The sequence below is a fragment of the Heterodontus francisci genome, chromosome 5 (genome assembly GCF_036365525.1).
Source record: "Heterodontus francisci isolate sHetFra1 chromosome 5, sHetFra1.hap1, whole genome shotgun sequence".
Classification (NCBI taxonomy): domain Eukaryota; kingdom Metazoa; phylum Chordata; class Chondrichthyes; order Heterodontiformes; family Heterodontidae; genus Heterodontus; species Heterodontus francisci.
The window spans coordinates 191,381,755-191,406,399 of NC_090375.1; the positions used below are offsets into that span (position 1 = coordinate 191,381,755).

At 43.4% G+C, this 24,645-nt stretch overlaps 1 protein-coding gene across 4 annotated transcripts in view; it reads right to left on the minus strand.

Annotated features, from left to right (window-relative positions):
• The window catches only part of znf407 (zinc finger protein 407), a 460,931-nt gene that overhangs the window by 102,945 nt on the left and 333,341 nt on the right, over positions 1-24,645 (minus strand). The window lies entirely within an intron of this gene.

The window sequence follows — 24,645 nt, forward strand, 5'->3', positions numbered from 1 at the left end:
TTTGAAAGTTACTGTTCCCTTTCAGGAAGTGCATTGCAGATCACAACACCTCGCTACGTTAAAAAGGAATTCTCCTCCTCCCCACTTTGGTTCTTTTGCCAATTAGCTTAAATTGGTGTCCTCTGGTTACCGACCCTCCTGCCAATGGAAACAGTTTCTCCCTATCTACTCCATCAAAATCCTTCATAACTTTGAACTTCTCTACTAAGTCTTGCCTGCTCTAAGGAAAACAATCCCAGCTTCAGTTGTTATTTATAACAATGATTGAAAACATAATGGAAATAGAGTTTCAATGATGACAACTTTGTGGAATTCTACTTTAACAATTGTTTTTACACAACTGACATGAGCCAAGAGCTAAATCCAACATGCTGCCATCTATTGGCAAGTACACCAGGCTATTAAAATGGCACAGTGGTAGAATCAACAAAGGTAGGGTAAACTGATATAGGATTGAACACACTCAACTTTCTCTTTGGGTTCACTGTGATCAGAATATCCTGCACCAAAAATTTCATTTCAGGAGTTTTTTTTTTAAATCATGGTTTTACCATTAGTGTTGCATAAACAGAAATTGAGCAGAATCACAGAATAATACAGTGCAGAAGAGGCCCTTCGGCCCATCGAGTCTGCACCGATGCATTAAAGACACCTGACCTGTCTACCTAATCCCATTTGCCAGCACTTGGCCCATAGCCTTGAATGTTATGACGTGCCAAGTGCTCATCCAGGTACTTTTTAAAGGATGTGAGGCAACCTGCCTCTACCACCCTCCCAGGCAGGGCATTCCAGACCGTCACCACCCTCTGGGTAAAAAAGTTCTTCCTCAAATCCCCCTTAAACCTCCCGCCCCTCACCTTAAACTTGTGACCCCTCGTAACTGACCCTTCAACTAAGGGGAACAGCTGCTCCCCATTTACCCTGTCCATGCCCCTCATAATCTTGTACACCTCGATCAGGTCACCCCTCAGACTTCTCTGCTCCAGCGAAAACAACCCAAGCCTATCCAACCTCTCTTCTTGGCTTAAATGTTCCATCCCAGGCAACATCCTGGTGAATCGCCTCTGCACCCCCTCCAATGCAATCACATCCTTCCTATAATGTGGTGACCAGAATTGCACACAGTACTCCAGCTGTGGCCTTACCAAAGTTCTGTACAACTCCAACACGACCTCCCTGCTTTTGTAATCTATGCCTCGATTGATAAAGGCAAGTGTCCCATATGCCTTTTTCACCACCCCATTAACCTGCCCTTCTGCCTTCAGTGATCTATGGACAAACACGCCAAGGTCCCTTTGTTCCTCGGAACTTCCCAGTGTCAGGCCATTCATTGAATACTTCCGTGTCGCATTACTCCTTCCAAAGTGTATCACCTCACACTTTTCAGCGTTAAATTCCATCTGCCACTTTTCTGCCCATTTGACCATCCAGTCTATATCTTCCTGTAACCTAAGACACTCCACCTCACTGTTAACCACTCGGCCAATCTTTGTGTCATCCGCGAACTTACTGATCCTACCCCCCACATAGTCATCTATGTCGTTTATATAAATGACAACAATAGGGGACCCAGCACAGATCCCTGTGGTACACCACTGGACACGAGCAATTCACAGACAGATACTTAAGCCCCATTATTTTTCACCAAAAATGCTCGTTGGGTCCCTTCCGCTCGCACACCACTAAATGAAATATATTTTGACAGCAGCTTGTACAATTCCAAACAGCGCAATGCAGCCCCATTCTACTGACTGAACCTCCTCTTGTTCAGTTACGTTTTAGATTAGATTAGAGAAACAGCACTGAAACAGGCCCTTCGGCCCACCGAGCCTGTGCCGAACATCAACCACCCATTTATACTAATCCCATATTCCTACCAAACATCCCCACCTGTCCCTATATTTCCCTACCACCTACCTATACTAGTGACAATTTATAATGGCCAATTTACCTATCAACCTGCAAGTCTTTTGGCTTGTGGGAGGAAACCAGAGCACCCGGAGAAAACCCACGCAGACACAGGGAGAACTTGCAAACTCCACACAGGCAGTACCCGGAATCGAACCCGGGTCCCTGAAGCTGTGAGGCTGCGGTGCTAACCACTGCGCCACTGTGCCACCACTGTGCACAGCAAAAACCTTCCCAAAATCATAGATGCATTTAAGGGGGAAGCTAGATAAGCACGAGGGAGAAAGGAATACAGGATATGCTGATAAAGTGAGATGAAGTAGAGTGGGAGGAGGCTTGTGTGGAGAACAAACACCCGCATAAACCTGACGAAAGGTCACAGACCTGAAACATTAACTTTGCTTCTCTCACCACAGATGCTGCCAGACCTGCTGAGTATTTCCAGCATTTTTTGTTTTTGTTTCAGATTTCCAGCATCTGCAGTATTTTGCTTTTTTAATACCCGCATAGACCTATTGTGCCGAATGTCCTGTTCCTGTGCTGTGAATTTTATGTAAAATTGTAGAACCTAGAACCGTCAAATATTTATTTTTCCCTCAGACTCAATAAAGAATCTTCCAGTTGGGCAGCTTAAAGATCTTAAGATGATCTGAAGCAACTTAACAGCTGGAATCATGAGTCTGACAATGCAGGTGTGGACATCTGGCAGAATGGCAACACTGAACGTTACCGTTAACGTACAGAAATCCAGTGAACCACAGCAAGAGATACGCATGAAGCTATTGTCAGAACACAGCAGAGGGAATATTCCACACTGAGCAGATACCTACAAGTGATGCCTTATAGTCAAAGGCTGTTAAATTACCTGTGAAGGGTTACTGGCAGCATTGAACATTTTCTCATTGTTTATTTAGTTCTGAGGCTCCAGCTTTTGCGCTGATTGCTTTAACTGACAGTGCAGGAAATCCGGGCTTTGTAAACAGAGTGCCTCTGTATTGAATTACAGGTAACAAGTGTGCAATCAACCTGCTGGCTCAGACCTTTTGAAAAGCTCCCTGTACGGATATGCTGCATACAGGAAATCAATTAGATATTAAAGGCAATTGCTTTTATGGACACAGACTAAATAGAGGGGCTTTAAAGACCAAGAAGCCATTGAACGTTTTGCACCCAAGTTACACATTCTTCAATATTTGAAATCGGCTCCCAGTTAAGCAATGCCTTGATTTTAAAATTCTCATCCTTGTTTTCAAATCCCTCCATGGCCTCAGCCCCTCCCTATCTCTGTAATATCCTCCAGCCCCACAACCCTCTGAGATCTCAGCAATCGTCCAATTCTTGCGCATCCCTGGTTTTAATTGCTGCACCATTGGTGGCCACGCCTTCAGCTGCTGAGGCCCTAAGCCCTAAACCCCTTTATCTCTCTCTCCTCCTTTAAGGCACTCCTTAAAATCTACCTCTCTGGACAACCTGTTGGTCACCTGTCCGAATATTGCCTTGAGTGGCTCGGTGTAAAATGTCTGTCTGACAACACTTCTGAGAAACATCTTGGGTTACAAGCACTATATAAATGCCAGTTGCTGTTGATTTCCACTTCTTGGGCCGAAGCAGCTTCAGATTGGACCTCATTACTCATCTGCGAGAGACTGGAACTGTTTTGACAGATAGGCTTTGTTATCCTATCACAGTTGAGCTGCCCACATGCTTTCCGACATTAGAGCGAGATGCTCCCTTTAAGTTGAGGATGTCAGGTTAGCATTGTAGACAGTCACATCACAATGTGCATCAGGTCATGAGGAAGGGCACCTGAGCTTCTCACAGGCAGTGCTGGAGGTTTTAGTGCAGGAAATAATGACACACAAAGGACCTCCAGGTTGCTTTCAATGAGGACAGACCCTGCAGTGGCCTGGGAGAAACATGCACAGAAGGAGGCCATTCGGCCCATCGTGCCTGCGCCAGCTATCCAATTAGTCCTACTCCCCTGCTCTTTTCCCATAGCCCTGCAAATGTTTCCTTTCGGAACGAGTTAGCTTTGTCAGCCTCACACCCCAGAACATGGCTCCACGCCGGCACAGAATTTCGGGGTTTTACACACTCAGCCAAGGTACAAATTTTTTGTTGTTGTCATGATACCTTCTGTGCATCACATCTTTGCACATCACTTACCAATGCCCTCTCCCCCGACTCCCAACCCATTCCCCATTGCATCTGCTTATGATTTGACTGAGGTTTTTAGGATCATGAAAGAAATTGATGGGGTAGATAGGAACCTTTTCTGCTTCAAGGACAAAGGGACATAACCTTAAAATCAGAGCCAGGCCATTCACGAAGATTTTTGTTGGTGCAGCGGGGGGTGGGGAGGGTGGCGGCGCCCAACGCCGAGCCAGAAAGCCAGAGGCAAACCTGCCTCAGTTATTTGGGGGATTCCCGACCACATTTTCCGGCACTCAGGCAATTAACTGTCACCTTCCTGAAGCCATGGAAACTTACCAGCGGCAAGGAAGGCAATTAACAATTCGCCTCCAAGAGCTCCCTGTCAATTGGAGGGATGGCACCTCTTCAGTCTAAGCAGTGGGTCACTAGGAGAGGTGGTCATTCTGGGGCTGCAGCTGTCAGAAATGGACATCAACCTCCCCAAAAGTTAAGTGGGGTCGGGGGTCAGAGGCCAATCAGGCAGGCCCCACTGAGGGTTGGTGAGGGCAAGGGGGGAGAGGTGGGGGGGTTGTTTCTGCAGGGGTGGCCCTTGCTGCTGGGCGGGCCCCTCAGTAGACCACAGTGTGCTCAATCAAAAGAGCCCCCATCCACCTCAGCTGACACGGAGGCTGCCAGTTTTTACTGGGGAGTCTCCCCATATGGCTGGGGGCCCACCAGCCGCTGGTAAAATGCCAGCAGCAGCAGGAAGAGGCCCTTAAGTGACCATTAATTGGCCCCTTAAGGGCTTCAATTGGCCTTGGGCAGGAAGGCCATCCTCCACCTTCCTCGCCGCTGGTAAGTTTCCATGGCTTCAGGAAGGTGACAGGCACTCCATCCCCTGCTTGCTTCCATCATTTCACTGATAATTGGGTGGAGGCTGATATGGTGGTAATTGACCGATGAAACTTTATCCTGTTTTTTGGGGATAATACCTGGACAATCTTCCACATTGTTGGGTAGATGGCAGTGTCATAGCCCCATTAGAATACCATGACTAGTGCAGTGGTTAGTCCTGGTGCATGCATAAGTCCTCCATCCATTACTAAAACTGTCTTAAAGTTTTCTCCTTCATGCGAAACACATATTTTCCCTCAGTAACTCTTAACTCGCAATAAAGCCCAAGTGTGACCATGTGCTAAGTACTGTTCCCACATCTGTGGAAGCTCCTGTAAACACCTCTCTTGCACTCGAGAGGTTACAAGAAAAGTCTCATCTGACCTTCATTCACCTACATCCTATAGCATCTTTCTATGTCAAGCTTCCCTGTTGCTATTGTATTAATGTTTTAGTATGATCGGTGGTCTTCTGAATTAGTTTGGTTCCTTCTAATCTCCAAAAACGATGATCCTCCTCCTTCCTACAGCACCCTGGCTCTTAATTTATGATTTGCCAGAAATGCAAAATTATAGAAAACTTTACCTCCCCTCAGTTTTACCTTCTTCTTAAATCTTCAGATACCTCTTCCAAAAATACAATCATTGTGTTAGAACATCGCAGTGCGAGAAAGCACAATTATTTCAAATTACAGTCGCATTATTACAACAAACATAATCTGCAAAATTAAACTAAAACCCTCGAGGAAAATGTCCTTAAAAAAAATCAATGCAGCATTTCTCCCATTCTGCCTGATCTTACTTGTTCCCCTGTCCTGTCCAGTATTTTGTCTCCTGTTTTCTGCACGATTCTGTCTTTCGGTCTTTTCCTTGCGTCCATGGTCTCTGGGGCTGTTAGGGATGATTTTCCGAATGAACGTTACTGGCTTAAAGCCTTGCCCTCTGCGAGCACACATCAGGAGAGCACGGGTGCACTCTCCAAGTGCGCGTGCAGTTTCTCAACTTGTGCTCTTGGTGGATGAGTCTCCAAGCCAAGGACACACACGTTCAGAAAACTGGCACCAGTTTGTACAACTTGGCATATACTGACTGTGTACAAGGCAGTTCCATACTCAAAAAAATTGTCACGGTAATTCTCAAACAAAAATTATATTCTTTAAGGTTTCAAAGTAACCCTCAATATGATGTAAGACGTGCTTATAAAGAACTACATTGCAGGACCTGGATTCAATTACTCAAGTACATGCCCTATGGGCTCTTATGTACCTAACTTCACTCAGTGGATTATTTTTAAGTATGGTTTTCTATCTTCCAGGTGAACAATACCGTTATAAGAAAGTAATGCTGGAAATTTGTGCGCTGCAGTGATAAAAATGTCCATGCTGAGCTGTGATGCATCTTTACAACTAGCAATAGATAGGGGAAAACCCACTGACAAGAAAATGCTAGCATGTATGAGCATTTCTGAACAGATAAAGGCCAATTTCTTTCTCTGATTATTTCCTCTAATTGGGCCCTTCCTGTTTACACATACATTATGGCCTTTGCCCTCCTCATCTTAATTGTTGCTGCTGCAATTAGTCTGCCGGTAGATCCCACTGGCAAAGTCCATGAGCAAGTTGTTGCATATTTATTTAGCTGCATGGGAATCCAGTTCTTTCACGTGCCCTGCAGTAGACTTATCAATGCTGAACGCTAACAACATTGCTCACGGTGCAACTCAGAAACCATCCAGTTTCAGTGTTATACTAATGGTTGGGAGTAAAAGAAAATAGCATATAAGTGAAGAAAATAGGGAGAAAAAGTATCTTTTTTAAGTTATTCAATTGGAATTATTAATTCTTGCTTCAACCATTAGCTTTAAATCTTCAAACGTCCAGCACAAGATCTATGAAACTACTGAGGTGCTATGTTAAAACGTTAGCCATGGCTCAACGGGTAGCACTCTTGCTACTAAGTCAGAAGGTTGTGAATTCAATTCTCACTCCAGAGATTTGAGTACAATTTCTAGGCCAGCACTCCTAGTGCAGCACTGTGGAAGTGCTGCGCTGCTGCATCTTTCAGATGAGACATTAAACTGAGGCCCCGTCTGCCCTCTGAGATGGACGTAAAGGATCCCACGACGCTATTTGAAGAACAGCAAGGGACTTCTCTCCAGTGTTCTGGCCAATATTTATACCTCAAGCAACATCACTAAAAAGAAATTATCTGGTCATTATCACATTGCTGTTTCTGGGAGCTTGCTGTGTGCAAATTGGCTGTCATATTTCCTACATTACAACAGTGACTACACTTCAAAAGTACTTCATTGGCTGTAACACACTTTGGGACATACTGGGACTGTGAAACATGCTATATAAATGCAAGTCTTTCTTTCTTTAAAGAAAAGCTCTTTATGCAAATCTGCAGAACTGTTTTGCTTTCCCACTAAACACCCAACCACTGAACTTTTTTTTCCTGGTCCTTCTGCTAGCTAGCTGATATTGTAAATCGTTCTTGCTGTGCTGTCAGTTCAGATATGTTATTTTCTTCAGTTAATGGCACAATTGAGAACCAAAATGACAAAAGGCAGATCAGAATGTGAGCTTCGGATCAGACTCACAACTCTTTGCAATTTTCAGAAGTTACAGGCTTTGTTGTGCATTTCTCGCAGTTTCTGTTTACATTTCACGACTCCATGTACTCGCCACAATGCCTGGGATTGTGTTGATTAATGGGATATATTCACCTTTACCTCAAGGGGGTTGGGATTCAAAAGTGAAAATATGATGATTCAGTACAATGCCTTGGTTAGACGCCACAGAATCCTCCAGCACAGAAGGAGGCCATTCAGCCTGTCATGCCTGCATCGACTCTTTGAAAGAGCTACCCAATTAGTCCCACTCCGCATCTGCAGTATGGCGTTCAGTTTTGAGCACCAAGTCTAAGGAAGGATATATTGGCCTTTGATGGGATGCAGCACGGATTAAACCAGAATAATACCACATCTTAAAGGGTTGAGTTACAAGAACTGATTCCATAAATTGGTTTGTATTCTCTTAAGGGGTTTAAATGATCAAGGGATTCAATAGGTTAGGTAAGGAGAAACTATTTCCTCTGGTGCAGGAATCTGGAACAAGAGTGCATAATCTTAAAAATAAAGGAGTGAAATCAGGATGCACTTTTTCACACAAGGGTAGTGGGAATCTGGAACTTGCTCCCCTAAAGATTGTGCATTTGAAATTTTCAAGACTGAGCTTGATATATTTTTGTTGGGTAAGGATATCAAGGGATGTAGAGCAAACGTAGGCAAATGCTGTTAAGGTAAAGCTCAGACATCGTCTAATTGAATAGCGTAACAGGCTTGGGGAGCTGAAGGACCTATGTTCCTATTTTAGGGTTGTTTCATTCACGCTATTATTTCAATACTTGGCAGCATGAAATATTTTGGAGAATAGTAAGAGGAAAATAAATATATTTCTCTCCCACACAAGCAGATGTCCCAAGACAGTGCTTATTGTAGGTGTCTGTGAGCAGCAAATCCAGGATAAGGACTTGGGGTCTGACAGTGTTTTGAGGAGTTCCCAGGATCGAAAAGCACTGAAAGGGTGTTCTGGGGGTCCAGAAACACTCCACAAAGGTTTCTGGAAGCTATGGGATAGGTCACAGGATCTGGAATCATGGGGGATAGGGTGCTGGGATCTGGGAGTACTATGCATAGAGTATTATGACAGCATTAGGGGACAGTCTTCAGGTCAGGGAGGATTGAAAAGAGAGGTCCATGTTTTGGTGATATTGAGGACTGTCCCAGAGTCTGGGAGCAGAGTTTTGGGTTTAAAAGCACAGAAAATGAAGCCCCAGATTCGAAGCTAGGGTCTTGGCTTCCAGGTGTACTGGAGAGGCGAACACCTGGGAGAAAAGCTGACAGTAGTAGTAGGTAGTCAAGATTTTGGAGGACAGGACCCAGCAGTCTTGCAGGGGTTTAGAGGAAACAAATTGGACATGGGCTGCCTTCGGCTCTGATTGAGATCAGCAAATATGTCTCCCCACCACCATAGCCCCACCTGTCAGTTTTCTTTCTCACCTTACTCGTGGCATGTATTAGCCCATGAGGTACATCCCCTTCTTCGCTTGCCCCATCATTAGCCAGGTCAAGTTCCTACATAAGGTATTCAGTGCACAATGTGTGCTTGCCAACATTTACAGCCTTCAGTGAGCATAAATTTCCCTAAACAAATAAAACCTACCTCTCGAAATGCTCAGACATCCATTGTTTATTCAGTTTCCTTGAAGTATCTTGGGTTAGGAATATAGGAACAGGAGGAGGCCGTTCAGCCCCTCGAGCCTGTTCCTCCGTTCAATTAGATCATGGTTGATTGATATAAACTCCATTTACCTGCTTCTGTTTGTAACCCTAAATACCCGTGCATAACAAAAATCAATCAATCTCAGTTTTGAAATTTTCAGTTGATTCTCAGCCTCTTCAGTGTTTTGGGGGAGAGAGATCCAGATTTTCAATACTTTTTATGTGAAGAAGTGCTTCCTGACATTCCCCCTGAATAGTCAAGCTCTAATTTTAAGGCTATTCCCCGTTGCTCTGGACACCCCACACTAAAGGAAATAGTTTCTCCATATCTCCCTATAAATTCCTTTAATTGTCTTAAAGACCTCACCCCTTAATCAGCTATACTCAACTTGCAGGTGGTGGCGTTCCCACGCATCTACTGCCCTTGTCCTTCTAGGTGGCAGAGGTCATGGGTTTGGAAGGTGCTGTCGAAGCAGCCTTGGTGCATTGCTGCAGTGCATCCTGTAGATGGTACACACTGCTGCCTCTGTACGTCGGTGGTGGAGGGAGTGAATGTTTGTGCATGGGGAGCCAATCGCACCAAGAAACACACTGAGGCTCCTTAGGCAGCACCTTCCAAACCCACAACTTCTACCACCTAGAAGGACAAGGGCAGCAAATGCATGGATGGCAACACCTCCACCTGCACGTTCCCCTCCAAGCCACACACCATCCTGACTTGGAACTATATCACAGTTCCTTCACTGTCGCTGGGTCACAATCTTGTCACACCCTTCCTAACAGCACTGTGGGTGTACCGACCCCATATGGACTGCAGCGGTTCAAGAAAGCAGCTCACCACCACCTGTTTTAAGGGCAATTAGGGTTGGGCAATAAATGCTGGCCCAGGCAGCGACGCTCACATCCAATGAATGAATATTGAAAAAATCAAGTGGGCTGCTTTGTCCTGGATGGTGTCGAGCTTCTTGAGTGTTGTTGGAGCTGCACCCATCCAGGCAAGTGGACAGTAATCCATCACGCTACTGACTTGTGCCTTGTAAATGCTAGACAGGCTTTCGAAAGTCAGTAGGTGAGTTACTCGCCACAGGATTCCTAGCCCCTGACCTGCTCTTGTAGCCACGGTATTTATATGGATACTCCAATTCCGTTTCTGGTCAACGGTAACCCCCAGGATGTTGATAGTGGGGAATTCAGTGATCGTAATGCCATTGAATGTCAAGGGGAGATGGTTAGATTCTCTCTTGTTTGAGATAGTGATTGCCCGGCACTTGTGTGGCGCCAATGTTACTTGCCACGTCAGTCCAAACCTGGATATTGTCCAGGTCTTGCTGTATTTCTACACGGCAAGGCTCAGTATCTAAGGAGTCACGAATGGTGCTGAACATTGTGCAATCATCAGCGAACATCCCCACCTCTGATCTTATGATTGAAGGAAGGTCATTGATGAAGCAGCTGAAGACGGTTGGGCCTAGGACACTACCCTGAGGAACTCCTGCAGTGATGTCCTGGAGCTGAGATGATTGACCTCCAACAACCACACCCATCTTCCTTTGCACTAAGTACGACACCAACCAATGGAGAGTTTTCCCCGATACCCATTGACTCCAGTTTTGCTAGGGTTCCTCTATGCCATAGTCTGCCAAATGCTGCCTTGATGTCAAGGCCAGTCACTCTCACCTCACCTCACCATTTTAACTCAGTCTGGAGCCAAGGTGAAGAAGAGAGGGCTTGCAATAACTGTACTCAATCAGGACGAACACTTGCATTCAAATTCATCTTTCACCACGTTTGTCACTTGGAAAAAAAACTGTAATCATCTCCAACTTTTCCATTGAGAAAAGAAATCCATTCACCATTTTTGAACTAGCCTGGGAAATTTACAATTATAGGGTGGAGTGCAAGCTTAATTGTGATTCATAGCAGATCCTTGGAGCTGTCAATACTGGGGAAATGTTAAGAGATTTATGATCAAAAAGAGCAAGATCACAAATTATTTAAACTGATGGAATGGTGTTCATTTTTCATTGTAAGCAATTAAAAAAAAAACACATTTGAGATTGCTCTAAACACCATGGACCACATTTGTCAATAATGGGGACCGTATAATCTGCATTGCAGGACAAGGTTCTGAAACTTCAAATTTAATACAGGACTTTGGGAATATGTTTACTTGACTGATGCAGTTGTACACGACAGTGTTGGTGGTAATGAGATTTTAAGTTTGATGGGAGGAATAGGCTTTCTTCTGATGTATTTTCTGATGGGTAGATAAATGTGATTAGGACTATCTGCCTTGCATGAAGAGTAAAAGTCTATATATAAATAATCTTTGTTTTACTTCCAACAAAAGAAAGCATAGACGCTGCTAATCACAGGTGTTGTCCAATTGTCTGAGGAAAAAACTGGAGAAGGGATCTAATTAGAAGAAAAAAAGATAGACTTGCATTTATATAACGCCCTTCACGACCGTGGGATGCCCCAAAGCACTTTACAGCCAAGTAAGTACTTACTGAAGCAGTGCCACTGTTGTAATGTAGTAAACACGGCAGCCAGTTTGTGCATAGCAAGGTCCCACAAATAGCAATGAAATACTATTTTAAATTTAAAACTTGCCTGAAGTAAGGCTTTGAGAATTTAGTCTCCAGTTTGTTTCGAAGTCTTTTGGGAAGAAGACAAAGAAACTCTTCAAATCCTTACAGTATGAGGGGAGACAACAATAACAACTTGAATTTATGTAGCACCTTGTAATGGCCCCAATTAAAGAAATTGTTGCAGAAATCTGTACTTTGGTTTATATGGTGTATCAGAGGCCAATAAAATTATGCTAACTTCCAAAGTGTAAAACATTCCTGTATCATGTATAATACTAAACCATGGGACTACCTCAATGGGTAGATGAAGTTAAGATACAGATTAGCCATGATCTCACTGAATGCCTGAATGGCCTACTCCTATTCCTATCACTGAAAATTTTGACAAAAACAATTTAAGTTCACGTCAATTTTGCTAAGACATCCCAGTATCTCATGCTGCAGGAAAAATGTTTTCAGTTATATTCGGGAACCAGTAATAACTTACATTTATATAGCGCCTTCAATGCAGTAAAACAACCCAAGGCATTTCACAGAAGCGTTATCAAACAAAACTTGATCATATGTATATGAATGTAATCTTTGGGATTACACACACTGATAGGAATCCTCCAAGGCAAATTTTAATTCATCAGCTTTAGACAATGCTAGGGCAAACAAAGTTATTCTTTGGCTAAGTACCATGCTCATTCAAACAACTGTCCATAACTCAGCACCTGATTCCATTAACATTATGCTGAGAATCAAGTTCTTAAAGGTGGAAAGATGAATTTTAATGCTAAATGCTTTCTGTCCATTCTCACTGGTTCAGCAAATGCTACAGAGAACATATACAATGCACAATGGTATGAGCTGCACAGGAACTACAGTGTGCCCCAAAGTAGGTGAATGAAACTGTTTAAAATGTTGTTTGATCGCACTCCTGTGAAGCACATTGTTTTATTGCATTAAAGGTGCTACATAAATGCAAGTCATTGCTCTCAGTGAAAATTGGGAGACTGAAAATTTGTAATCAGAAAACTGAACATTTTTTTATATGTAACAATTGAAAAGCTGCATTTCATTACCCGGGTGTCAGCATTAAGGCAATAGACGATTGTGCTGGATAATTTCTTGAGATCTTAAAATTCAGATTTGCAGTCCAATTACTTATGCAAACTGTTTACTGACACCAATCATAGAATTCATATAAATATACATTTCCAAGTTTTATTTTACTATAGGATGATTTTAATTGCACGTATTTTATTCCTTTCTTAGCCCCTCAACTCATATGTCATCACTGATTGGATCTGCCAGTTCGTGACAATAAGAAGATAATAATATTGGAATATTTAGTGGTTACTTGATTAACACAAAATGACTTTGGAACATTTTTCTATCATGATGATATCTCATGCTGTGTGCAGGTAGGACATCCATTGTGGTGCTGATACAATTCCTATCACAATGGTGGGAAATATTATAACTGTGTCGCGGTCGGAGAAGGTGAAATTTAATTCTGTACATCTGCCCATGTCCTTAAAGCTTTAAAAAAAAACAAGGGCTTGATTCTGTGTGTGTACGTGTGTGTGTATATCTTTTGCTACTGTATACAAACCTTGACATTAGTTACTGGCTCTGCCCTTTTGACAGCTGTATGGTGATAGAGATAAATGAAAAGGCTGCAGTGTTCTCGTCATTGTCCCGTGTACACTGTGCAATTAAAGCAAGAGGTTTAGGCTTTGAGGCAAGCAAACTACATACCTTGGAGAAAAAAACCACACAAAACCCTTAACATTCATTTTAGCTAACAGAAGTCCTTTTGAATCTTAATTTCCAATGGGGCCAGCTTAATAATTATATACCTTTTTCTCCTTTGTTGAAGAAACAGTCCTCTATTGCGCAAAACTCCAGCTATCACCGGCTTATGCTCCTTCTGCAGATCAATAGAGCCTAGTTAAGTGGATGAAAAGGCTAAATGTGACTCTCGTTTGCAATGCCAGGGGTTATTCGGCTTTTAAGTGGTACACTTGTGCTTCATTTCAGCATGCTAAAATCAGCTCCCAGGTGGTCTGGATTTCGTAACCTTTTTTTTATTATTAAGGATCTGTCATTTTTTTTCTTTACTTCCACAGTTTCAATGCTGCAATAAGTCACAAGAAAACTACTTGCATAACCATCATGCAGGAAACTGCATTATGCTCCAAAGTTTCTGGCCATACATCTCAAATGGCAAAACCCATACTGGTTTTAATGCAAGCAAAATCAATAAATATTAACCTTTTCTGACACTTCCTACACTGATAGTTTATCAGCTCCTGTCAGCTTATACAATAAAAAGCCAGTGATACATTGCATTTTTTAAACTAAGAATCAATGATAGATTAGAAAATCAATGTAGATTAGCAAAGATTCAATATTAATTACATTTTTTTTTATAAAGGCAATGCATGACACGCAAGAAGAATTTCAGCTGCATGATAAAACTGTCCCAATGTTGTGGCATTAATCAAGTCTCCCGTTTTAACATTAATATTTCAGAATTACATTTAAATTTACAAAATGACAGACGTACATGGGGGGAAATGTTACGATTGACATACAGTTTGGAATTATGCCAATGTCTTCTAAGTAGGTTAATGCAGAACTACATTAGTTTCCCACATTACAACAGTGAAGCGCTTCGGGAGGTCCTGAGGTCTTGAAAGGCACTATATAAATGCAAGTTCTTTCTTTCTTTCAGTGGTAGCAATTTGTTGAGAGCTCAGATGACCTCGCAAGCCAGGGGAGATGAGGAAAAACTTTTTCTCCCAGAGGGTGGTGGGGGTCTGGAACTCACTGCCTGAAAGGGTAGTCGAGGCAGAAACCTCAATTCATTTAAAAGGTGTCTGCATATGCAAGTGCTGTAACCTGCAGGGCTACAGACCAAATGCTGGAAGGTGGGATTAGACTCGGTGGCTCGTTTTCCGGCCGGCATAGACACGATGGGCCAAGTGGCCTCTTTCTGTGCCATAAACCTATGATTTTCGATTCTATGACCTAGGTACAACACAATTCAAAAAATTTTCACAACCCAACAAATAACATGCCTTATACATTAACAAATATAGGCCTCATTTTAAGCCACTCAAAATCTATTCACTTGCAGAGAGTTAAAATCGGGCCCTTAATCTCCAAAATTTCTTGGGCCTGGGCCGCCCGACCAGCCAAAGGTAAAATTCCTGTGGCGGCGGGCGGAGGGCGTTAAGTGGCCATTAACTGACCACTTAAGGGCCTTGATTGGCCTAGGGCGGGCAGGCCATTTATCGTCGAGGCCACACTGTGAAATGTGGCAGCGGAGGCAGGAGCGGGTCGGGAAGGGGCCCCCTGCTCCATTTTACGCCCCCCCCTCCCCACCACCACCATCTTGCTCTTTGGGGGGTGGCGGGGTGTAAAATTACGGCCTACATTTTCAATATGAGTGGATGCAGTAGCACACTTTACCAGAAAAGGTCAGTCCTTAATTCCTTCTCTCACCTTCATCTGGTCCATCTCGGACACTTCCCTTCCATTCCTCGACTTCTCTGTCTCCATCTCTGGGGATAGGCTGTCTACTAATATTCATTATAAGCCCACCGACTCCCACAGCTACTGCGACTACACTTCCTCACACCCTGCCTCCTATAAGGACTTCATTCCATTCTCTCAGTTTCTCCACTTCCGTCACGGCTGTTCTGGTCATGCAACCTTCCACAACAGTGCTTCTGATATATCTTCCTTTTTCCTCAACTGAGGATTCCCCCCCCACTGTGGTTGACAGGGCCCTTAATCGTGTCCGACCTATTTCCCGCACCTCTGCCCTCACCCCTGCCCCTCCCTCCCAGAACTGCGACAGGGTTCCCCTTGTTCTCACTTTCCACCCTACCAGCCTCCACATCCAAAGGATCATCCTCCACCATTTCCGCCACCTTCAGCGTGATGCCACCACCAAACACAACTTCCCCTCCTCTCCCCTGTCAACATTCCAAAGGGATTGTTCCCTCCGTGACACCCTGGCCCACTCCTCCCCCATTAGCTCATCCCTTCCCTCAGCACCTTCCCATGCAATCGCAGGAGGTGTAATACCTGCCATTTTGCCTCCTCTCTCCTCACCATCCAAGGCCCCAAACACTCCTTCCAAGCAAAGCAGTGATTCACTTGCACTTCTTTCAATTTAGTATACTGTATTCGCTGCTCACATGCGGTCACCTCTACAAATGCAGATTGGGTGACCGCTTTGTGGAACACCTCCGCTCAGTCTGCAAGCATGACCCCGAGCTTTCGGTCACTTGCCATTTTAATTCACCACCTTGCTCCCATACCAACATTTCTGTCCTTGGCCTGCTGCAATGTTCCAGTGAATCTCAATGCAAGCTTGAGGATCAGCACTTCATCTTCCGATTAGACACTCTACAGCCTTCTAGACTCAACATTGAGTTCAACAATTTCAGAGCATGACTGCCATTTTTATTTTATTTTATTTTTTAACCATGGGCCTGTCTTCAACTTGTTTTGCAGGTTTTGCTTTTGGACAAAGCTGTTCATTATTCTGACATTAACACTCTCTCTGGACTAATGCTTTGTCTTTCAAACAACTATTAGTTCTCCCTTTACCTTTGTTTTGTGACATCTTTGTCATTAATCTCTCCTGCCCTCTGCCCTATCACACACCTTCACTTTTGTTCTTCTTCCCCTCTCCCCCTTTTCACTTGCTCAAAGACTGTTACATTTCTAACCTTTGCCAGTTCTGATAAAGGGTCACAGACTTGAAACGTTAACTCTCCACAGATGCTGCCAGATCTGCTGAGTATTTCCAGCACTTTCTGTTTTTATTTCAGTCCTCAATTAGCTTTGGGTTATGAAGATCGCATTTCCCATATCAAATCAGAGCAATCTGTGATTTTAATCTGTTAGATCTTGTGAAGAACTGAAAGGTTCTGCCTATCAGGAAAGACTGAACAGGCTGGTGCTCTTTCCTCTAGCAAAGGGAACGCTAAGGGGTGACCTGACAGAGGTCTTTTTGATTATGGAAGGGTTCGATAGGGTAGGTGTAGGGAAGATGTTTCCACTCCTGGTGCGACCTAAAGTAGGGATCATAAATAGAAGATTGTCATAAATAAATGCAATGCAGAATTCAGGAGAAACATCTTTACCCAGAGATTGGTTAGAATGGGGAACCCACTACCACAAGTAGTAGTTGAGGTGAATAGCATAGATACATTTAAGGGAAAACTAGATGAACATGAGGAAGAAAGGAATCAAAGGTTATGCTGATAGGGTGAGATGAAAAGGGATGCGAGGAGGCTCGTGTGGAGCATAAACACTGGCACGGACCAGTCAGGCCAAATGGCCTTTTTCTGTGCTGTAAATTCAATGTAAATCATAGAATCAAGAGCCTGTCAAATATGTATTACTCCCCTCAGAGGAAGAAAAATAAAAATGAAAAAAGTCTAATATTTTGTTGATAACTTTTGGTGATGTGTTCTGGTATTAATTTATCAAATGACACCAGAGTTGTCAATAATGTACGTTCAGCACCACTGCAGTATATTTCAAATTTATCTTAATTTTGTAAATAGGATGCAGGGATTTGTAATGCCATGTTCCCTCGACATGAAATGCAACTTTCTTCTGCTTTTAAATTTCATACAGACAGTATTTTCATCACCAATACTGCAAAAAAAAAGGGATATAAAACTGATTGCAAGCCTACCCTGTATGATACATATTAGTGGATGTAAGCATTCTCCTTGCAACAATACTAAAGCATTACATATTTTTCACCGTAGACAGAAAGACATATTTTGTTTAAGGCACATACTTGTGTATATAATCTTGAAGTTTTCCTATATCTCATGTAAAAGTGACCTTAACTTTCAGAGCACAGACAGAACATTCTAATCATGCACCAGTATAAATCTCCGAACGCTTGGCTAGGACCCCCACATTTTTTCAATATGGCACCAAGGAATAACAAGTACACAGCACAGCGCAGTTTACACTAAAAGTCGCTGCATGTGCAGAGAAGACGAATAATTGTGCGGCAGCAAGAGAATTCAAAGTATCAGAGAAGAATGTCAGAAATTGCAGAAAGCTTTCCACACAGCTCATGAAGATGCCAAAGAATAAAAGTGCCAACAGGGGTAAGCCTAGCAAGTGGCCGCAATTAGATGGTAAAGTTGCAGAATAGGTCAGTGAATGTCACCGGAATGGATCATGGTTTCCCATGCATCCATGCAAGTCTACACCCTGAAAGAAGCGAAGAAAGAAGGCATAGCAGATTTCAAGGTCAGCGCTGGATTGTGAACCAGGTTCATGCAGAGACTAAATTTTGTACTTCACAAAAAGACTAAGATTTCAAAGCGCCTACCTACTGAACTTGACAACAAGATCAGCAAATTCCACCAATTTATACTCAGACAGGGAGAGAAAAATGGCTACAGATTGGCTTGCATTGGCAACATGGACAAAACTCACATGATTTTGATATGCTGGCAAATCAAACGGTGAACAAAACTGGAGAAAGAAACCGTACTAGTTAAGACGACAGGCCATGAGAAGACCAGATTCACTGCCGTATTTTCTTATATGTCCAACGGGACAAAGCTAAAGCCAATGTTGATACATTGTTGGGAAGAATTATTCAGAATTGCAGACAATGATGAGAGTGACTTTGATGGATTTTATTGCTCGTTCAGCTCTAACTAGTTTTTGTTATTAAATTGTTCCATTTACTGTAATACAAATTGTATAAAATTGTATACGACTTTCGTTTAAATAAATGAGTTTACGCTAATTATGTCTGTCTCCATGGTGGCTATTATTTTGTCAATAAACGTTTGAAAATATGACTCTGTAAAAGTCGACGCTCCCCAAATTTTAGCTCCAAAAATTGGTCTCAAAAATTTGACTTTTACACAGTACTATAAACTGGGTAATTTTTCTTGGCAGAAGAGTGCAACGAGCTGTCAATCACACTGACAGTTGAGGAGAAGACTAAATTTTCAACTGTGAAGAAACTAGCCTGTCTGAGCTGACAGCACAGCGAAAAACTAATAAAGGTTCGCGTTTAAAGGAAAATGTTTGTTTGGTTGAACATTTGCTAGAAACGAGAGGACAATATGGAAAGGGGGCAAGAGATAACACTGCAGATTAAGAACACAGGAAACGGGAGCAGGAGTAGGCCACATGGTCCATCGAGCCCACTTTGTCTTTCAATAAGATCATGACTGAACTGCTATCTCAGCTCCACTTTGCTGCCCTATCCCTTTAACTTTTGATCCCCTTTGTTATATTCCAGAAAGCCAGCGGTGAAGGATGATACTGGAGCCAATCTTTACTTTGCCTTATATTTATTTACAGAATGAAACATTACAAGCATACATCTCCTAACACAATCTTCCCATAGTTTCAGTAAATGTCTCTTTATATGTGCTCAAGTAAAACCCCAATTAATGCCCTCCATTTACATATAATTAAACAAAATTTGTATACAATTAACACCAATAGTGCCCAAAAATCTATCAATCTCAGTCTTAAATATACTCAACGACTGCGCATCCATAGCCTCTGGGGTAGAGAATTCCAAAAATATACAACCCTCTGATTGGAGAAATTCTCTTCATTTCAGTCTTAAATGGACAACCCCTTATCTTGCAAATCTGACCCTTGGTTCTAGACTCTCCAGCCAGGGCGAAAAGAGCCTCTCAGCATCTACTGTGTCAAGCTCTCTAAGAATTTTATGCATTTCAGTGAGATCGCCTCTCATTCTACAAAACTCCAGAGAATATAGGCCCACTCTACTCAATGTCTCCCCACAGGACAGTACTCTCATCTGAGGAATCAATCTAGTGAAACTTCGTCAGACCACCTCTAAGACATGTACATCCTTCCTTAGGTAAGGAGAACTAAACTGTACACAGAACTCCAAATGTGGTCTCACCAGATCCCTATAATTGTTGCAAGACGTCCTTACTCATATTCTTCAACTGCCTTCCATACTAACAAACCGTTTGCCTTTTAATTGCTTGCTGTACCCGCATGTTAACTTTTGTGATCTGTGTACAAGGACCCCCAAATCCCTCTAAATGCCAATATCTTACCCTCCAGAAATTATTCTGCTTTTCCATTCTTTCTACCAAAGTGGAAATTTCACATTATAATCCCCACATTATACTCCAACTGCCACCTACTTGCCCAATCACTAACCAGTCTCCATCGTTTTGCAGCCTCTTTGTGTCCTCCTCTCAGCTTACTTTCCAACCTAGGTTTGTATCTTCGACAAATTTGGATATAGTCCATTCAGTTCCCTCGTCCAAGCCATTCATATAGATTGTAAATAGCTGAAGCCCAAGCACTGATCCTTGCAACACTCCACTAATTACGACCTGCCATCCTGAAAATGATCTGTTTATTCCTACTCTGTTTTCTGTCTGTTAGCCAATCCTCAATGTACGAGAATATATTACCCCCAATCCCATGAGCCATAATTATGTGCAACAACTTCCTCTTATTGAATGGCTTTTGAAAATCCAAATATACAGCATTCACTCATTCGCCCTTATCTACCTTGCTCACTACATCCTCAAAAACGCTAAAGATTTGATGTACACAATTTCCCTTTCATAAAACCACATTGACTCTGCCCAAGCATATTGTGATTTTCCAAATGTCCTGTTACCACATCCTTAATAATAGATTCTAGCACGTTCCCTACTGCTGATGTCAAGCTAACTGGCGTATAGCTCCCTGTTTTCTCTCTCCCTCCTTTTTTGAACGTTGGGGCTGTATTTATTGCCTTCCAATCCAGAGGGACTGTTCCAGAAACTCGGGGTTGCATTTTACCCTTGGCTGACAGGAGCTGTCCACTGACTGAAAAGTCGGTGGCGAACCCGCCTCCGCCTGGCCTGGGGATCCGGCTCGCACTTTACGGTCCCAGGCCTTTAACTGGTCTGAGGCGGAACTTCCACCTCATTGAGGCAGGAAGTCTCACCTAATGGAGCTGCTGGCCAATCAGTGGGCTGGTCGCTCCAAGTCCCAGCAGCGCCACAGAGGGTGGTGGCCACTGCTGGGACTGCAACACAGCCAACGGAAGGAAGCTGAAGGACGGCCCCGGGAAAAAGCAAGTTTCTGGGGCCTCGCCGGGGATGATCACTCGGGCCCTGGTGAGGCAAGGGTGGTCGACTGGGGGGACGGGGAAGGGGAGTGTATTGGGTGCAGTTGGGGCATTGGGGGTGGCCCTCCGTTGGCACAAGGTGCCTGAGCATGGCCGTTAACTGGCCACTTAAGGGCCTTGATTGGTCTGGGGCAGGCGGGCCGTTTTATGATGCCGCCGCCCTGCATCAACTGGTGGCAGAGGGGGGAGCAGGTTGGGAAGGGCCCCCGGAGCTTCCCACTCCATTTTAAGCAGCCCCCCCGCCACCTTCCTGCTCTTTGGGGAGGGGGGGACATAAAATTCAGCCCTAGGGCAGTCTGGAAAATCAATACCAATGCATCCACCAGCTCTGCATGCACCTCTTTTCAAATCCCAAGGTGTAGGCCATCAGGTCCAGGGGATTTGACAGCATTTAGTTTACTAATATTACTTTAAGTTCCTCAGTCTCATTAGACTCTTGAGGGAGTTTGGTCAGGGGGCATTTAAAATCGGGCAGGATGGTGGCGGATGTGGACCCCGTCTTCTTCCCACCTCCACCCCGATTAGGTCCGTGACGGGAAGGCCCATGGATGGCCTACCCGCCCCGTCGCCAACTGAGGCCCTTGAGTGAGCAATTAATGCCCACTTAAGGGTCTTATCCCACCGCTGCTGGTATTAGCCCAGTGGCAGGCGGGCCTGTCGCCACATAGGGAGCATACCAAGCAAACCTGTGTGGGTTGCTGGCAGGCTCCAGGAAGTGGGTCCCTCATTAAAAGGCACCTAGGGACCTGGCATCGGAAACTGGGGGGGGCGGTCTCCCACTGAGGGCCACACCCTCTGCTCTTGCTGCTGACCCCCAACGCCTTGACTCGCGGCCCCCCACCCCTTGAAACCCCTCCCGCCACCTGTGGCCTGAGTCTCTCGATGATTGCAGGCCTCTGGTGGGTGCATTACCAGCAGCAGCCATCGCCTCCGCTGTGGCGCTGGTCAGTAAAAGAGCTGCTAGCCTCTGATTGACTCAGCAGGCGGGACTTCCGTCACTGGGGTCCTTAATCCTGGGGAAGGCACGCCACTGTCCACTTAACTGCCTAATTGGCACGTAATGGGACGGGCTATCTCCAGAGGAGGCGACATGGGACTCTCACTGGCTCTTCAGCCGGTGGCCGAGAACCCTTTCACCGACATAAAATCCCGCCCTTTGTTCCCCATGATTTCTGTTATGTTCTTTGTGTCCTCAGACAAAATATTCATTTAATATCTTTGTCATTTCCTTATTCTCCATTGTAGGTTCCCCTGTTTTTGTCTCTAAGGGACCCATGTTTACTTTCTCCAATCTCTTCTTTCTTTCATACTTGTAAAAGTTCTTACAATCAGTTTTTTTTTGCTAGTCCACATCATATTCTATTTCCTTCTATCAATTTTTTGGTTATCTTTTTTTTTTAATTTTTAAAACCCTCCCAATCCTCTTTTTAGCAACATCATAAGCCTCTTAATCTAATATATCCTTAGCTTCCCTAGTTAACCATGGCTACACCATTTTTCCAGTGGAGTTGTTATTCTTCAAAAAAATGGATATTTATTTACAATTATGAATTATTTATTTAAATGTTTGCCATTGCTCATCTACCATCATATATTTTAACCTAACTTTCCAAACTACTTCAGTCAATTCACCCTTTATACCTCCATAATTGACTTTGTTTAAAGTTAAGACCCTAGTTTCAGACTTAACCACATCACTCTCGAACTTAATTTGAAATTGTACCATACTATGATCACTCTTCCCCAGAGGATACTTTACTATAAAATTACTAATTAATACGGTCTCATTACACAATACTAGATCTAAAATAACCTGTTCCCTAGTTGGCTCCTTGACATAGTGTTGCAGAAAATTGTCTCGGATGTATCTCATGAACTTATCCTCCAAGCTACTTTTCAACTTTTTGTCTTGTTTCTTGTCTTTGTTGTGATTAATGTATGATTTTATGGCCTTCTTTAACCCCCTTCACCTGAAGGCTATGGCTGAGATGGAGTTCTCTGGGCATTGGTGGTCTTACATTTATTCTTCATGTCCAGTTTAGACAGTGGGAGTGTTTACAGGCTATTCACCATTGGGAAGAATATAAGAACATAAGAAATAGGAGCAGGAGTAGGCCATTCAATAAGATCATGGCTGATCTATCCCAGACCTCAACTTCTCTTTCATGCCAACTCCTCATAGCCATCAACTCCCCGATATTTCAAAAATCTATCTACCTCCTCTTTAACTACTTTCGGTGATCTATCCTCCATGACTCTCTGGGGTAGAGAATTCCAGACATTCACTACCCTCTGAGAGAAGAAATTCCTTCGCATCTCAGTTTTAAATGAGTGTCCCCTTATTCTGTAACTATGACCCCGAGTTCGAGATTCCCCCACTAGTGGAAACATCTTCTCAACATCTACCCTGTCAAGACCACTCAGAATCTTGCACATTTCAATAAGATCACCCCTCATTCTTCTAAATTCTAATGAATAAATGCCTAACCTGGATAACACAACAAGTGCAAACCTTCGCTAACTGATGTCAGAAGAAGTATAAGTTCCACCACAGGTCACTAGCTAGCAATCAGGAATGGAAACCTTTACTGATTTCTCTCATCTCTAGCCTTGCAGTGCTGAAGTCAATAGTAGTGCCTCTACCCCAGCTGCAGTTAGCTAACTCACCAGTGACTACCACGTTTTTGTTACAGTCTCCTTCATTCTCCCTTGTCATGCACCTTCCTCTACTGTGTGAAATCACGAGAGACATGTTCTACTGATCCCAGCCAATATCACTGTAACCACCTGCTAGGTCGTGCACAAGATTTGTGAAGGGTGAGGAGCAACCGACAGCACCAAAACTGATTATCTGGTCATTATTTTATTGCTAGTTATGAGACTTTGCTGAGCACAAAATGGCTGCCGCTACAACAGCCATGCACTTCAAAATTACTTCAATGACTAAAGCATTATGGGATGTCCTGAGGTTGTGAAAAGCGCTGTATAAATGCAAACTTTCACTGTAATTTGCCTTCACTGTGGAGCAGTGCCTGGCTGCCAGGCCACATATCGCCAGTGACACAGTTGATGCTCATTGTTTGAGAAATCCCATGTAAGAATCCACATCCTACCATTTGATGATGCAGCAAATTGGCACTACAGTGCATCATGACATCCTGAACATTTTAGTGATACAATGAGACCTCCATTATGTGGCACAGTGAGGGCTCCCTTCACTCACTGAATGATGGACATTGGCAGATAATAGCCACCAAATCTTTGTCTTATATATATGGTATGGTAAACTGTAGGGACAAGAATGAAGGCAAATACAATGCAAATAAGCTTAATTATTTATTTTGTGGGCATTGAAGTTGATTTCATTCAGCTAGGAAGCTGTGCAATGAGGTGATAGCTTGTGCAAGGCTTTGTCTTGAAAATCGCAGTGGATAACAGAGGGAATATCGGCAGCTCAAGACTCTTAATGTATTCTCCTAGTACGTCTTTTTATAAAATGCTATTTCTTAAAACTCTTCTGTAAACCTATAAGCCATTTCAAATTCTCATTTGCCTGTCGTATAAAATGTAAACCCCTTTTAATTCTCAATCTCCAAGTTGTTCCAGGAAGAAAAGCTCACGTTTTGCTTTCCAAGGGTTAGCTTATTCCTTCCTTTGTGA